Source organism: Symphalangus syndactylus, chromosome 20 (assembly GCF_028878055.3).
Source record: "Symphalangus syndactylus isolate Jambi chromosome 20, NHGRI_mSymSyn1-v2.1_pri, whole genome shotgun sequence".
NCBI lineage: Eukaryota > Metazoa > Chordata > Mammalia > Primates > Hylobatidae > Symphalangus > Symphalangus syndactylus.
Window position 1 is genome coordinate 30,419,886 of NC_072442.2, and position 14,384 is coordinate 30,434,269.

The 14,384-nt window shown below is 43.0% G+C and overlaps 1 pseudogene; it reads right to left on the reverse strand.

The window, feature by feature from the left end:
- Positions 1–1,077: 1,077 nt before the first annotated feature.
- On the reverse strand, positions 1,078–13,709 carry LOC134735387 (tyrosine-protein phosphatase non-receptor type 23-like; annotated as a pseudogene).
- Positions 13,710–14,384: the final 675 nt, after the last annotated feature.

Sequence of the window (14,384 nt, forward strand, 5' to 3'; positions counted from 1 at the left end):
TTATAAAGAAGTTGATACTATAAGTTAATACTACAATGACAGCACTTTTCAAGAAAAGACTTTTTTCTCTCTTACAAATATCGTGTGAGCAGTATTTGTTTTCTCCAGAAATAATGAGGAAATAAAAACATGACTATGTGGGTAATTAGTGTAGTTTCTTAAAGAAATGAGTTAGGCAACAGGCTAATAATGTATACTTCACTGGGTTTTGAATGCCAACAATCATTCTTTATAAGGCACAGATATTTTTCTAAAGAACAAGTATGTGAACCTGAAAAGTAATCACCACTTGGTAGTGACAATATGGATAGGGTGAAGGGTGTCATCAAGAAGCAATGAAAAGATACATTTGCAGCTAAATTTGAAAACCATGATGTTTAGTACATATGGTAATAAAGAATATTTTCTCCTGTTTCAACATTATTTTAGAATTTAAGATAGAAGCTAAAATACCTAGGGATAATGATATGACTATCAAAAATTAAAGGACATTTTGAGTATTATAGGTTAAGAATGAGAACTTACTACCCAATGAACAGGGGATAATTCATTATGCTCCATATGCATTGAATTAAAAGATAGGCCCATTACCTGGATAATTTGAAAGTTTAATTTTATTTAAAAGTCTTATTTCATTCATCAAGCTAAAGGATTAACTCCCAGAAATATTCTAGGATTGCATATCCCCAACTCTGTAGGAAGTATAGAAAGAATGTTATAAGGGCCACCATCTAAACATTATTATGTAAATAATTTAGTACCATTCCATTTGCCTTTGTAGATTTAAAAATGTAAATGGCTTTCTCATATTACGAAACATCATTTTTCAAAACCCAGATAAACATAGTATATTGCAAGAGAATAATTATTTTCTTTATTAAATAAGAAATGCTGGATGCTAAGTCCAAAAGACATAAATTATTTTGTACTAATAACTACTAACATTTTATTCATTAAAATATAAAGGTCAAAGATTTTAAAATGATCTTTAAATGATTAATAACATGGTGATTCTTTTCCTCTTTCTGTAAACCTTTTTGAGTCTTAAAAATACTAAACTGTACAAGCAATATAAAATAGTATATAAACTTGGATTAAAATATTCAAATTTACTAGAATGTGGACATTGGAAAGAATGAAAATAAACAGAAGCATAAAGCAGCAGACATAAAATTAAGAAAGCAACTAAGAGTGTTTAAAGTACATATTCATCTGTAGTCTAATGTCTACCATAAACAGTGAGTCTTCTCAGTAAAACACAAATTGTTCATGAAGGGAAAAAGCATGTTGTATTACAGAATATTCAACATAATTTTTTTTAGTACTAACTTGTGCCTGGAATATTATTGGTTTTTCTATTATGAACTTATGCACTTGCTAATTTTTTTCATAAAAATTGTATTTACAACTCCATTCAAAAGCAGTTTTTGGTGGGTTTTTTTCTTTTTTCAAGACAGAGTTTTGCTCTTTCCACCTAGGCTGGAGTGCAATGGTGTGAACTTGGCTCACAGCAACCTAGCAACCTTCGCCTCCCAGGTTCAGCTGATTCTCTTGCCTCAGCCTCCCGAATGGTTAGGACTACAAGCGTGCACCACCATGCCTGGCTAATTTTGTGCTTTTACTAGAGACGTGGTTTTGCCATGATGACCAGGCTGGTCTTGAACTCCTGACCTGAGGTAATCCGTCCACCTTGGCCTCCCAAAGTGCTGTGATTACTGGCAAGAGCCACCATACCCGGCCTCAAAAGCAGTTTTTAAAAGCAAACACAATATAACACCAAAGTTGAAAAATCTATGCTCACCCAAGGATGCCAGGTTTAATAAATTATTTATAGAATACTGCATCAAAAATAAGACAATAACCCAAAATATACCATTAAAGATGTATCCACTCCTACAACTAGAGATACTTAATCTATCTGGTAGCAAATGATACTTCAATCAGTTTCAGCATGTCTGAAATCTGTAAGGACAAAAGTGATAAAACATGACCTTCATTCTTCATTAGACTCTTACAACACTTGAAGGAAAATAATTCCTGAAGCACAAAGAGGTAAAGAGGTGCAATCCTTCAAAAAGATATTCAGTGTTCAAAATCCAAGAGTGCAATATCAGCCTGGGTGCGGTGGCTTACGCCTGTAATCCCAGCACTTTGGGAGGCCATGGTGGGTGGATCACCTGAGGTCAGGAGTTCGAGACCAGCCTGGCCAACAGGGTGAAACCCTGACTCTACTAAAAATACAAAAATTAGCCAGGCATGGTGGTGTGCACCTGTAGTCCTAGCCACTTGGGGGGCTGAGACAGGAGAATCACTTGAACCTGGGAGGTGGAGGTTGCAGTGAACGGAGATCATGCCACCTCACTCCAGCGTCAGTAACAGAATGAGATTCCATCTCAAAAAAAAAAAAAAGAGTGTAATATCGGTACACACAGATAATATACTGAATGAAACAAATAGAATAATTTGAAGAGGTATCTTGATGAACAAGGGGTCATTAGACAGGTTGTTTTCATGTCTTTGAAGGAAATTGCAATGTGAGAAATTAGTACTTTGACTAAATTTAGTACTATACTAAAGGTACTATTTAGTACTATACTATTTAGTACTACACTAAAAGTTTATTGCCAACATGTATTGAGTTATTAACGTGTGTTAGGCAGAGTACCATATAATTTACACTTGTTATCTCATTTATTGTAGGTAAAACGTAATTTTGAACTCTGGGAGTATATATGAATTAGATGGAATAAAATTCTACTTAAAAGGCCGTCAGTAAATCGGTATCTAGGAACAGGGTGATACAGTGCCCAAGTTTTCTATTCTTACTAAATGTTGTGTTTCATTTTCAACGTTTTCTTGGATATTGCTCTTTTTTGGTCATTTTTTTTATTTTAGAAAACTAATAAATTGACTCTTCTTTGTACTGACTCTTGGGTTTTATAGAAGAAAAACTAATTAAATTCTGTACATTTACCTTTACCTCATTTTTTCTCTTTTAAATTTATTTTAATTGACATATAATAGATGTACATGTTATGGGGTACAGAGTGATATTTTGATATATTTATGCAATGTGTAAAGATCAAGTCACAGTCATTATCATATCCATTACCTATATCATGTATTATTTCTTTGCAGTGAGAATATTCAAATATTCTTTTATTTTAGTTATTTGAAAACAAAATAAGTTCCCGTTAACTACAGTCACCCAATAATGCTGTAGAGAACTAGAACTTCTTCCTTCTCTCCAGCTGTAATTTTGTACATATTAACCACATTTTTCTTATACTCTTCTTTCTCCTACTCTTTCCAGGACATGGTAACCTGAACTCTACCGTTATCTACTTCTATGAGATTAAAAATTTTAACTTCCATACATAAGTGAGAACATGTAGTTATGTGGTGTTTATGTTTCTATGCCAGGCTTATTTCACCTAACATAATGCCCTCCACTTGCATTCTTGTTGCCATAAATAACGGGATTTTGTTCTTTGTTATGACTAAATAATATTCCATTATATGTGTATATCACATTTCTTTATCCATTCATCTGTTGATGGACACTTATGTTGATTCCATATCCTGGCTATTGTGAATAGTGCTGTAATAAACATGGGGGTGCAGGTAACTCTTTGATATACTGATTTTCTTTCCTTTGGATATATACTGAAAACCATAGGATTAAATTGATAACAATAGAAGCGTATGGCAAAATTAAATATTCTTACATGACAAAAAAACCTCTCAACGATTTAGTATAGAAAATATATGCCTTAACACGGAAGGACATAAAGGACAAATCTACAGCTAAGATCATACTGAATGTGGAAAAGGTGAAAGATTTTACTGTGAACAAGAAAATGATTTTACTGGAACAAGAACAGGATGCCTATTTTCACCAATCATATTTCACATAGTGAAAGTCTTAGCCAGGACAATTAGGTTAGAGAAAGAAATAAAGGACATCTGAATTGGAAAGGAGACAGTCAAATTGTCCCCGTTTAAAGACAATGTGATCTTATACATGGAAAAAAATAAGACTCTACCAAAAGCTTCTTAGGGTGATAAATGAAATGAATAAAGTTGCAGGATATAAATCAACATACAAAAATCAGTAGTATTTCTATATATTGATAGTAAACTAGCTGAAACAAGAAATTAAGAAAGCAATTCCTTTTACAATAGTTACAAAAATGTACTTAGAAATAAATTTAACCAAGGAAGTAAAAGATTTCTACAACAAAAATGACAAATATTAATGAAAGAAATTAAAGAAAACACAAAAAAGGAAAGACATCCACGTTTATAGATTGAAATAGTATTCTTAAAATGACCCACTCTGCTATGCAATTTACAAATTTAGTACAATCACTAGCTTGTATTTTTAAAAGCACCTTTGCTGCATATTCTTAAGATACTCAATGGCAATGCCTGGATTTAAGTTTGAGGTGTTATTACATCTATTTTATATTGGGCACAATATAATGTTTGATCAGAGATAACAGTTTTGATTGGTCCTAGGTCATACAGTAATATATACATTGCGATTTATAGACAAGCTATCTTTTAATATTCAGGCATTTAGAAAGGTCATTTAGACAAAGTTATAAAAACTTGCCTTCTATTCTGCCTATATCACCTAAAAATCCTAAGAGGTAAATTTGATATTTTTTATTTGATACACAATTTATCAACACAATTAAAATCTAACAATTATCATCTGCAGAGTGTGAAAATCTCATCAGATTAAGGAACACAAAGTCATCCTTTTCATATTTCGGAAGTAAAACTGTTTTGGAAACTGTTATTTTTAGAAACAGTTAAAAACATTTTTTCGTTAGTTTTTCATGTAAAATTGTGACAACCAGCATGAAATAACTGTCATCACAGAAGCATGGTATATTCGATTCCAAAATATATTCTGTGTAAGTTTTAATATATTTATGCATTATTTATACTTAGATTGTAACCCATAATGTACAGATATTATTTTTCCTTCAACTCTTAAGAATATTCTTAAATAATAAAATTAAAATTAATGAATTATAATTTTTTTTTGGTTGGGGAAATGAATAGACACACACGTTACAGTGCATGACTTCACCTCATCATTTCATCTCATTTCATCATTTCATCTCATCATTTTATCTCATCATTTCATCTCATCCCATCTCATCTCATCATTTCATATGATCTCATCATTCATCTCATCATTTCATCAAATCTCATCTCATTTCCATTTAATTATTTCATTTCATTTCATTTCACTATTTCATTTCATCTAATTTCACTTCATTATTTCATTGTGTCATTTCATATCATCTCATTTCATCTCATATTTTTCATCTCATCATTTTTCATATCATTTTTCATCTCATCATTTCATCTCAATTCATTTCATCTCATCATTTCATCTCCACATCTCATCACTTCATCCTTTCATTTCGACATTTCATCTCATCTCATTTCATTATTTCATTTCATCTCATTTCATTATTTCACCTAATTTCATTATTTCATCTCATCTCACTTCATCTCATCTCATTTCATCTCATCATTTTTCATCTCATCATTTAATCTCATTTCATTTCATTTCATCTCATCATTTCATCTCACATCTCTTCATTTCATCATTTCATTTCAACATTTCATCATTTCATCTCATCTCATCTTTCAATTTCATTTCAATATCATTTCATTTCATCATTTCTTTTCATTTCATCTCATTTCATTATTTCATCTCATTTCATCTCATTTTTCATCTCATCATCTCATCATTTCATTTCATCATTTCGTCTCATTTCTTCTCATCATTTCATCTCATCATTTTATCTCATTTCATCTCATCTCATTTCAATTTCATTTCATTATTTCATTTCATTTATTTCATTTCATTTCACCTCATTTCATTTCACCTCATTTCATTTCATCTCATTTCATTTCATCTCATTTCATCTCATCTCATTTCATCTCATCATTTCTTCTCATCTCATCTCATCATTTCACCATTTCATCTCATTTCATCTCATCCTTTCATCTCATCATTTCATCTTATCATTTCATCTCATTTCATCTCATCATTTCTTCTCATCATTTCATCTCATCTCACCTCAGCATTTAATCATTTCATCTCAACATTCCTTCTTATTACATCTCATCATTTTATCTCATCATTTCATCTCAATTCAATTTCCTTTCATTATTTCATTTCATCTCACTTCATTTCATCTCATTCATTTCATCTCATTTCATTATATCTCATCATTTCCTCTCATCATTACATCTCATCTCATTTCATCTCATCATTGCATCTCATCATTTCATCTCATCATTTCATCTCATCTCATCATTTCCATTTCATTTCCATTTCATTATTTCATTTCATCATTTAATTTCATCATCTCATTTAATTTCACCTCATTTCATTATTTCATTTTTTCATTTCATTATGTCATTTCATTTCATCTCATTACATTTCGTCTAATTTCACTTCATGTCATTTCATATCATCATTTCATTTCATCGCATCATCTCTTTTCATCTCATCATTTCATCTCATCATCTTATCAACTCATTTCATCTCATCATTTCACAATTTCATCCCATTTCATCTCATATCTTCTCATCTCATTTCAATTTCATTTCATTTTTTCATTTCATTATTTCATCTCATTTCATTATTTCATCTCATCTCATTTCATCTCATCACATCTCATCATTTCATCATTTTATTTCATTATTTCATCTTATTTCATCTCATCATTTCATCTCATTTCAATTTTATTTCAATTTCATTTCATTTCATTATTTCATTTCATCTCATTATTTCATCTCATTATTTCATTATTTCATTTCATTTCGTCTCATTTCATCTCATTATTTCATTATTTCATTTCATTTCATCTCATTTCATCTCATCATTCATCTCATCATTTCGTATCATCATTTAATCTCACCATTTCATTTCATCTCGTCTCATGTCATCATTACACCTCATCATTTCATCATCATTTTATGTCATCATTTCATGTCATCATTTCATCACATCTCATCTCATGTCATTTCATCCCATCATTTCATCACTTCATCTCATCATTTCAACTCATTTCATCTCATCTCATCACTTCCATTTCATTTCCATTTCATTATTCCATTTCAGCATCTCATTTCATTATTTCATTTCACTATGTCATTTCATCTCATTACATTTCATCTCATTTCATCTCATCTCATTTCATCATTTCATCTTGTCATTTCATCTCATTATTTCATCTGATTTCATGTCATCATATCATGTCATCATTTCATCTCATTTCATCACATATCATCTCATCATTTAATCTCATTATTTAATCTCATTTCATCTCATCTCATTTCATCTCATCATTTCGTCTCATCTCATTATTTCCGTTTCATTTCCATTTCATTATTTCATCATTTCATTATTTCATTTCATCTCATTTCATTATGTCATTTCATTTCATCTCATTTCATTTCATCTCATCATTTCATCGCATTTCATCTCATCTCATTTCATTTCATCTCATCATTTCATCGCATTTCATCTCATCTCATTTCATCATTTCGTCTTATCTCATTTCAATTTCATCATTACATTTCATTATTTCATTTCATTTCATCTCATCATTTCATCTCATTTTTCATCTCATCATTTATCATCTCATTTCATCTCATTTCATCTCATCATTTCAACTCATCATCATCTCATCTCATTTCATCATTTCATCTCATCATTCACCTCATTTCATCTCATCATTTTAACTCATTATTTCATCTCACCTCATTTCAATTTCATTTCATTATTTCATGTCATTTCATTATTTCATTTCATTTCATCATTTCATCTCATCATTTCATCCATCATCTCATCATTTCATCTCATTTCATCTCATCTCATCTCCTTTCAATTTCTTTTCAATTTTGTCGTTTCGTCTCATCATTTCAACTCACCATTTCATCTCAAAACTTCATCTCATCTCATCTCATCATTTTGTCATTTCATCCCATCATTTCATCTCATATCAAGTCATCTGACCATTTCATCTAACTGAAATGATGTAATGGAATCATGAAATGAAATGAATAGGATGCCCTCACTGATGTTAAGTTTAAAAATTGTTTTTCATGTATTCATTTTTAAATTTATATGTATTTATATTTATATTTACTTATATTTCTTTTTACTTCTTTTTATTTATATTTTTACTTATTTCTTTATTTACAGACAAGGTCCTGTTCTGTGGCCTAGGCTGGAATGCAGTGGTGCATTCACAGTTCACTGCAGCCTCGAGCAAACCTGCCACCTCAGCCTCCCAGGTAGCTGGGACCCCAGGTGCGCACCACCACACCTGGTTAATATTTTATTATTTGTAGAGATGCAGGCTTGCTATGCTGCCCAGGCTGGTCTCAAACTCCTGGGCTCAAGCAATCCTCCTGCCTTGGCATCCCAAAATGCTGGGATTACAGACATGAGCCACAGTGCCCAACCTATTTATTTATTTAATAAAGACAAGGTCTCACTATGTTGCCCAGGCTGGTCTTCAACTCCTGGCCTCAAATGATTCTCCAAACTTGGCCTCTCAAAATGTTGGGATTACAGGTATGAGCCACCATGCCTGGCCTAAAAATAGTATTATATTTTTGCGTTATATAACTTTCAATTAGGTAATATGAATATTCTGTACAGGAAATATGCCCTTAATTACATAGGCATAAACATTTGTTACATTGAGAAAAATCTAATAGAGCTAAAAGTAAAACTTAATTTGAAAAGGTCATTAGATACTCATACATTCTTACGTTTACACATTCTTTCATATATTCATATATTCTTTTAACAGTATCAATGGTTTAGAGTTATGCATACAAAACCATGACCTATATGTAATACAACGAATAACAGGCTAATAACTAATAACTAATACAACTAATAATTACAATTCAAGGCATATTATATACAAAGCTTTAACTTCTCATCAGATTTTGTTTTTTTCGTTCTGTTTTGGCAGATACTATGAACACAACATTCAACTCACAGACACTAAGGAGCCCTTACTAAGCATAAAGTACTGTGAAAGGCCAGGGCTAGGACAGAACAGAGACAGGGCCAGGGGTACGACAGAAATGGGGCAGGGTCATGGCCAGAGAAAAACCAGGGGCAGGGTCACAGCCAGGGACACGACAGGACCAAGGCCAGGGCCAGAAGCAGGGCAGAACCAGGGCCAGGGCAGGGCCATGGCAGGGCCATGGCAGGATCAGGGCCAGCAGAAGGCCAGGGCAGGGCTAGGGTAGCACAGGGCCAAGGCAGTGCAGGGTCAGTGTAGAGCAAGGAACGGGCCAGGGTATGGCAGGGCAGGGACAGGGAAGTCCAGGGCCAGAGCCAGGTCCAGGACATGGACAGGGCAGGGCCAGAAACATGGCAGGACCAGAAAGGGAACAGGGCAAGGGCAAAGCCAGAGAAGGACCATGGAAAAAACATGGTCATGGAGGGTCCAGGGCAAGGGCAAGTCCACGGCAGAACCAGAGCCAGGGCAGGCCAAAGGCAGGGCCAGGGCAGGGCAAGGCCAGGGTAGGGCAAGGCCAGTGTAGGGTGAGGGTAGGGCCAGGGTGAGTTCAGGTCCAGGACAGGACTAAGATAGCACAGGGCCAAGGCAGGGCCAGGGCAGGGCCTGGGGATTGTCAGGGCCAGGGCCAGGGCCAAGGCTGGGCCAGGGACAGGGCCAGAGCAAGGGCATGGCCAGGGAGAAGGCAGAACCAGAGAGGATCCAGAGCAAGGGCAGGGCCAGGGCAGAACCAGGACCAGGACAAGGCAAAGCCAAGGCCAGGACAGGGCAAGACCAGGGTAGAAAAGACCAGGGTAGGGCCAGGCCAGGGTAGAAAAGACCAGGGTAGGGCCAGGCCAGGGTAGGAGAAGGCCATGGTAGGGCCAAGGCCAAGGCAGGGCAGGGCTAGGGTAGCACAGGGAATGGCCAAAAACAGGGCAGGGCCATAGCAGTGGCAGGACTAGCAACAGGGCCAGGGCAAGCGCTGGACCAGAGCATGGTGGAGACAATACAGGGCCAGGACAGAGTATGGCAAGGCAGGTCCAGGGCGATTTCATGGACTCGGTAGGCCTGGAGTCAGGCCAGGGCAGGGGAAGGGCAACGCCAGGGAGAAGGCAGGGCTGGGGCCAAGGCAGTGCCAGGGCAGGGCAGGACCAGTGCAGGGCCAATGCAGGGTAAGGGCAAGGCCAGGGCATGGAAGGACAGGGCACGACCAAGGAAGGGCCAGGAGAGGGCCAGGGCAAGGTCAGGGCCAGAACAAGGGTACGGCTGGGGCCAGGAATATGGTAAGACAAGGGCTGGGCCCAGGCTGGGACACGCAGGGCAGACCATGGCATGTGCAAGGCAGGGCCAGAGCCAGGCCATAGAGAGAGTAGGGCAAATGCCAAGGCAAGGCTAGGGTAGTGCCAGGGCTGAGGCAAGGTCAGGGAAGGTCCAGGGCTGAGTCAAGGCTATAACCAAGACAGGGCAAAGGCCGGGGCAGATCTAGAGCACAAGTAGGGCAGTCTAGGGCACAGCAATGGCAAGACCAGGCCATAGAAGGGCCAGCCCAGGATAGAACAGGGCACAGGCAGGGCAGGGCCAGGGCCACGGCTGGGGCAGGATAAGGACCAGGACCAGGGTAGAGGCCAGGGCAAGGGTATGGCCAGGACAGAGGTAGGGCCAGAGCCAGGGTCCGGGCAGGGCCAAGGCAGGTCCATTGCAGTGCCAGGGTTCAGACCAGGGCCAGAGCAGGGCTCGGGTAGGGCCAGGGCCAGGACCAGGAAAGGGCAATGTCAGGACAAGGGCCATGGCAGGACCAGCAATGGGGCTAGGGCCAGGACAGGGACAGGGACAGGGTCAGGGCTAGGCCCAGAATAGCATGCCAGGGTAGAGCCAGGCCAAATTAGGGCCAGGACAGGGTCAAGACCAGGGCTGGGCCAGGGTATGGCCTTAAGTAGCGAAGGGCCAGGGCCAGGGTCCATGCCAGCGCCAGAGCCAGTCCAGGGCAGAGGCAGGGCCATGGCCAGGTCTAGGACAAGGCTGGGGCAGGGCCAAGGTCTGGGTCAGGGTCAGCACAAGACCAGGACAGAGCCAGGGGAGGGACAGGGCCATGGCAGGACCAGGGTCAGGAGCAGGGCTCAATGCCGGGCCAAGGCCACAGATAGGACCAGGTCTGTGCTAGGGCCAGTGTGAGGGCCAAGGCGGGGTCAGGGCAGGGCCAAAGGGAGGGCAGGACCAGGACAGGGTGGAGCAGGCCCGGGGTAGCACAAGGTTAAGTCACGGCATGACGAACTAGGGCAGGTATATGGCTGGGGCCGGGACAGGGCCAGAGCCAGGGCAGGGCCAAGGCAGTGGCAGCTCCAGGGCAGGGCCAGGGTTAGGACCATGGACATGTCCATGACCAGTGCCAGGGCAAGGGCAGGGGCAGGGCCAGGGTCATCTAAGAACCAGGGACAAAGCCAGGCCCAGAGCAGGGCCAGGACAGGTACATGGCAGGGCTAGGGTCTGGGACAGGGCCATGGCAGGGCCAGGGCCAGGGCCACAACCAGGTCTGTGCTATGGCCAGGTCCAACACAGTGCCCAGATGAGGCTAGGGTGAAGGTCAAGATAGGGCGAGGGCAGGGTCAAAGCCAGGTTAGGGCCAAGGCAGGGCCATGGCAGGCAAGGCAGGGCCAGGAAGACATAGGGCCAAGACAGGGCAGGGCCAGACCAGTGCCAAGACCTGGGCAGGGCCAGGGAACAGCCAGGGCAGGGCCAGGGCCAGGGCCAGGGCCAGGGCCATGACCATGACCTGGGCAGGACCAGGTTCGGGGCAGGGGCAAAACAAGGGCAAGGACAGTGCAGGTTCTTGGCACAGCCAGGGTCCAGGACAGTGTCAGGGCAGGGCCAAGGCAGGGTCTGGGCCATGGTAAGACCAGCAACAGGGCTGGGGCTAGGCCAGTGACAGGACCAGAGTCAGGGCAAGGGATAAAGCAGTGCAAAGCAAGGGTAGGGCCAGGGCCAGGGTAGAACCAGGGCAAGGTCCCAAGCAGGGAAGGGCCAGGGCCAGGACAGGTCAGGGCAAGGCCATGACAGGGCCAGCGGCTGCATTAGGGCAAGGGCAGGGCCAGAGCAAGGTAAGGGTCAGGGCCAAGGCCAGGGTAGGGACAGGGCAAGAAATATGGCAGGACCAGGGGCAATGCCAAGGCCAGAGCTGGGCCAGGGCTGAGCCAGGGCTGAGTCAGGGCAGGGCAGGGCAGGCCACGGTATGGCCAGTGCAGGACAGGACAAGAGTCGGTCCACAGAGAGAGCAGGGCTGATGCCAAGAAAGAGACAAGCTAGTGCCAAGGCTGAGACAGTGTCAGAGCATGTCCAAGGCAGGGCCAGAGCCAGGGGCAGAACCGAGCCAAGGCACAGCCAAGGCAGGGTAGGGCGGGGAAATGGCACAGCCAGGTCAGTACTGGGACAGGGCAGAGCAGGGCAAGCCGATGGTAAGGGCAGGGGAGGGACAGGCCAAGGCAGAGCCACGTCATGCCAGGGCCAGGACACCTCCAAGTCCACTTCAATGCGAGGGCTATGGCAGGACAAAGACCAGGGCCAGGGTCAGGGCCAGGTCTGTGCTAGGGCCAGGTCCAGAGCAGGACCTAGCAAAGACTAGGGTGAGGGCCAAGGTAAGTCCAGGGCAAGGTCAAAGGCAGAGTAGGGCCAGGGCAGGGTGATGACACACCCAGAGCACAGCAGGGCACGGTGATGGCAAGACAAGGGGCAGACCACTGCCAGCTCAGGGCCAGAGAAGGGCCATGGAAGAGCCAGGAAAGGGTCTGGGTCAGGGCCAGGACCAAGGCAGAGCAGGGCCAGGGCGATGGCAGAGTCAGGGCAGGTCCTTCACAGGACCAGGTTCCAGGCCAGGGCCAGGGCAGCAGCAGGGGCAGGGCCTGGATAAGGGCAGGGCCAGGGATATGGCAGGACCAGGGCTAAGGCCAGGACCAGGCCATAATGAGGGCAGGGAAAAAGCTAAGGCAGGGTCAGGGCAGGTCCAGGGAGCGGTCAGCACCAAGCGCAGCCAAGGCACAACCAGCGAAGGGTAAGGCAGGGCAATGGCACCACTGGGCCATGACAAGGCAAGGTCAGTGCCAGGAGAGGGCAGAACAGGCAGGCCCATGGTGGGGCCAGGGCAGGGATGGGCCAAAGCAGGGCCAGGACATGTCCAAGGCCAGGTCAAGGCCAGAACAGGAGCAGGACCATGACCATTGGCAGGGCCAGTGCCATGACAGGACCAGGGTCAGGACAGGGGGCAGGGCCAGAGCCAGAGCCAGAGTAAAGGTCAGGCCAGCACAGGATCAGGGCAGAGCCAGTGCCAGGGCAAGACCAGGGCAGGGACAGGGTAGCACAGGGCCAAGACAGGGTCAGGATGGGACCAGAGCAGGACAGGGCCAAGATAGTCCAGGTAACAGTAGGGCAGGTACAGGCCAAGACAGGGCAGTACAGAGCCAGATCCATGGCAGGGGCAGGGCAAAGCCAGGCCCATTGCCAATGCACCAGCTCTCCCTACAGGGCTCCTACCACCTGGCCACTGCTGCAGCCCATCCATCACTGTAAGCATGAACTCCAATCCTGGCTACAGCCGCCTGCCCTTCTAGTGAAGCCGCTCTCCTACCGCTCCAGTGCACTGCAGTCTCTGTCACTGCCACCCACCTGCAACGAGGTGAGCTCTGGTTTCGCAGGGTCTAGGTGTCTCCTCCTCCTCCTGGCAAGGAGCAGCTGGGAGGGCAAAGCCAGAAAAGCCTAGAGGAAGATGTGAGAGGTGGAAGGGTTAGAGCCTCAACTTGTAATGCCGGCCACTAGGTGGCAAGGGCCAGTTTCAGCAAAGGCACTCACACCCACCCTCCAAAGTCCAGCCTCTCCTTTTGGCCCAAGCTGGCTAGGAACTGGGGTCTGGGGTGGGTGTGGAGACACCACAGCACCCAGCTCCCCACTCCACAGGAACCATTGGGCCCATCATGGCTGCACTCGTCGGGGAACAGGAGAAGCAAAAAAATTCAGACCCAGCCAGCCCTCCACACCCAGGTACCAATTCCTGTTCCAGACGCCTCCATGCACAGGGCCCTGTCCCCCATGGTGTCCCCAGGGCTGCCTGGCAGCCTCTGAGGCACAGATTCAGAGTGCACAGGACCAGGAACCATGGTGGGTGAGGGGGCTCTGCCATGCTCAGGATTCCCATGCAAACGCTGCATGCCTGCCGCACTCCAGTATGACCAAGAGTCCGTCGGCCTCTGGACTGTGGAGTCAGGGACAGGAGAACCACTCCTTCCTTGGATGCCAACTCTGCTGACCGCCGCCAGCAGTGCAGCCCCAGATAGC